This window comes from Lathyrus oleraceus, chromosome 4, assembly GCF_024323335.1.
Source record: "Lathyrus oleraceus cultivar Zhongwan6 chromosome 4, CAAS_Psat_ZW6_1.0, whole genome shotgun sequence".
Classification (NCBI taxonomy): Eukaryota; Viridiplantae; Streptophyta; class Magnoliopsida; order Fabales; family Fabaceae; genus Lathyrus; species Lathyrus oleraceus.
Window position 1 is genome coordinate 317,749,071 of NC_066582.1, and position 2,759 is coordinate 317,751,829.

Genomic DNA, 2,759 nt, shown 5'->3' on the forward strand with positions numbered 1-2,759 from the left:
CTAGGCGCAATCCGGAATGTTGCTAATGTATGTTGTGTTCAATTTTCTGCTCATTCCTCTCATTTGCTAGCTTTGGGATCTGCAAATTATTCAACTTACTGTTACGATCTTCGCAATCTTAGAAGTCCCTGGTGTGTACTGGTAGGCCACCGTAAAGCTGTAAGCTATGTCAAATTCTTAGACTCTGAAACAGTTGTTTTTGCCTCTACTGATAATTCATTAAAGATATGGGATTTCCAAGACAATCTGCTTCTGTGGAGATTGATGATCTTAAAATTGCCGGTAATAGTTTGCAGTCGCATCAGTATCAGCAGCAGTGGATGTCCATACAGTATCCTACTACTGCTATGGCTATGATGCAGCAGCAGATGATGATGTATCCACAGCGTTACATGTTGTGTGTTCATCCTCATCATTATCAGGCGCCACTTCATTGACATTAACCGTCGGCCGGTTGCAGCATAAAAGCACAAGAGAGCCTGCACGCACAGCATACTGCAAGGAGTTAAACTCCTTATCCAAGACAGGATTACCTCCCCCATTTAACGTTCTTCTTGTGTGTTATTCACTTTTCGAACGGCACAGCCCACAATAGAAGGATGATCGTAAAATTTTGAAGCGTTGGAAGTGGAGTTGTGTACTGATGGATGAAGCACATGCTTTAAAGGACAAAAATAGCTTTAGGTGGAAAAATCCGGAGAATGTGGAGTTATTTCAGTTTATGGGAAAGGACAATGTGACATTCCACACTGTAATGTTTCCATCTACTCTACTTGGGACGGATCAAAATTGGACTTTAATGAAGACTATTAGTGTTACTGAATACCTGAATTATGAAGCAGGGAAGTGTGCTAAGAGCAAAGGCATCAGGGTATTTGGTAATGATGCAAAAGACACTACTATTCCAGTTGAAGTCTGGAGATATTACTTGCTCACAAATAGGCCTGAGGTATCAGATACACTTTTTATGTGGTCTGACTTGCAAGCAAAATAAAATACTGAGTTGCTGAATGACTTGGGAAACTTCATCAACAGAGTTTTGAGTTTTATTGCCAAACCTGCAGGTCAAGGATATGATTCCATTAGTCTTACTATTCCTGATGATGTAAGCGGTGACTCCCGTGATCCAACCAAAAAATTGGCCAGCAAAGTTGCTGCATATTTGGAGCAATACATAGAAGCAATGGAGAAGGTTAAACTCAAGCAAGGATTGAAAATTGCAATGAGCGTATCCGGTGAAGGGAATGCATATTTGCAGGAAACAGAGTTTTGGCGTCTTTACAAGCAAAACCAATCTCTCTGCTCCCTTGTTATGAAAACGGCTGCTGGGGTTGTATATCTTCTTGCTTGTTTATTGGAACCTTTTATGCCATCTTTCAGTCTCGAGGTATTCAAGCAGTTAAATTTGTCTACGGAGATACATCTTTCACTTTCTGTTGATAAAGGAGATGTTGATAGATTAAGAAAACCCTGGGATCTCCTGAGTGCCGGTCATAAATTTGGAACACCAAAGCCATTGTTCAGGGAACTGAAATACGAAGAAGTGGAGTTCTACAGGAAGAAATATGAAGGAAGTCAAGCAGATAGGGTTTTGCGTGCAGAGGCCGAAGCTGCTGAAAATGTTGCCGCACAGTTGAAAAAAAACAAAAGTTTCAGATGGCACCGGGAAGAAGAAATCAGGAGCAAAATCAACAGCAAAATCATCAAATGAAGCCAAAAACAAGGCTGTTGCTGAACCAGATATTTCCATCACAAGGCTTGATATTCGAGTTGGTCTCATAAAAAAGGGCTGAAAAGCATCCTGATGCAGATTCACTATACGTTGAAGAGATTGATGTTGGGGAAGAACAGACAAGAACTGTTGTCAGTGGACTTGTCAAGTATATACCACTTGATGAAATGCATAACCGAAAAGTTTGTGTTTCTTTGCAACTTAAAACCAGCAAGCATGAGGGGGCATTAAATCCCAAGCAATGGTTCTTGCTGATTCCAATAATGATCACACCAAGGTTGAGTTGGTTGAACCGCCCAGTTCTGCTTCTGCTGGAGAACGAATTACATTCCCATGGCACGAAGGCAGTCCCGATGAACTCTTAAACCCAAAGAAGAAAGTTTGGGAGAACATTGAAAGTCGATCTCCACTCTAATGAGAAGCTAGATGCAACATATCAGGAAGCCAAGGAGAAGCCTGGTGACTGTCCCATATTTTTGCTATTTTCGGTCAATACTAGTGGACAGTTTGTTGGTTTGGCAGAAATGGTGAGCCCAGTTGATTTTGACAGAACAGTAGAGTATTGGCAGCAGGACAGTTGAACTCAAAGGATCCCAATCAACAGATGTTGAGAGTTCTTGATTATTCTCGGGTTAGTCGTCGCCTTCTTGTGGCAGCTGGTGATGATGGGACAGTACATCTGTGGGGTACAACTAGACGCAACCCTAAGCTTTCATGGATGAAGCAATATTCGGCACAAACTGTTTTTCAATGCTTCAATTCCCAACCAACGCAAGACGGATCCATGAAGACTTTGATACGGAGGAGGATGCAATATTATGTGCAGTTGTTCATGAGTATGGTCCTAACTGGAGTTTTGTTAGTGAAATGCTTTATGGCATTCCTGATCTGATCAATGCTACCATAGCTCCTTCAAAAGAACTCATGCAGGGTGAATGTGCTCAAGCATTACAAGAGAATGTTATGTGCGCTTTAGCAAATATCTCCGGTGGTTTGCCTTATGTCATATCTAGCCTCGAGTCATGCT

General features: G+C 41.6%; 1 pseudogene; it reads left to right on the top strand.

Moving 5' to 3' along the window:
• Window positions 1-643: 643 nt before the first annotated feature.
• LOC127137266 (probable methionine--tRNA ligase) lies at window positions 644-2,313 on the top strand (annotated as a pseudogene).
• Window positions 2,314-2,759: the final 446 nt, after the last annotated feature.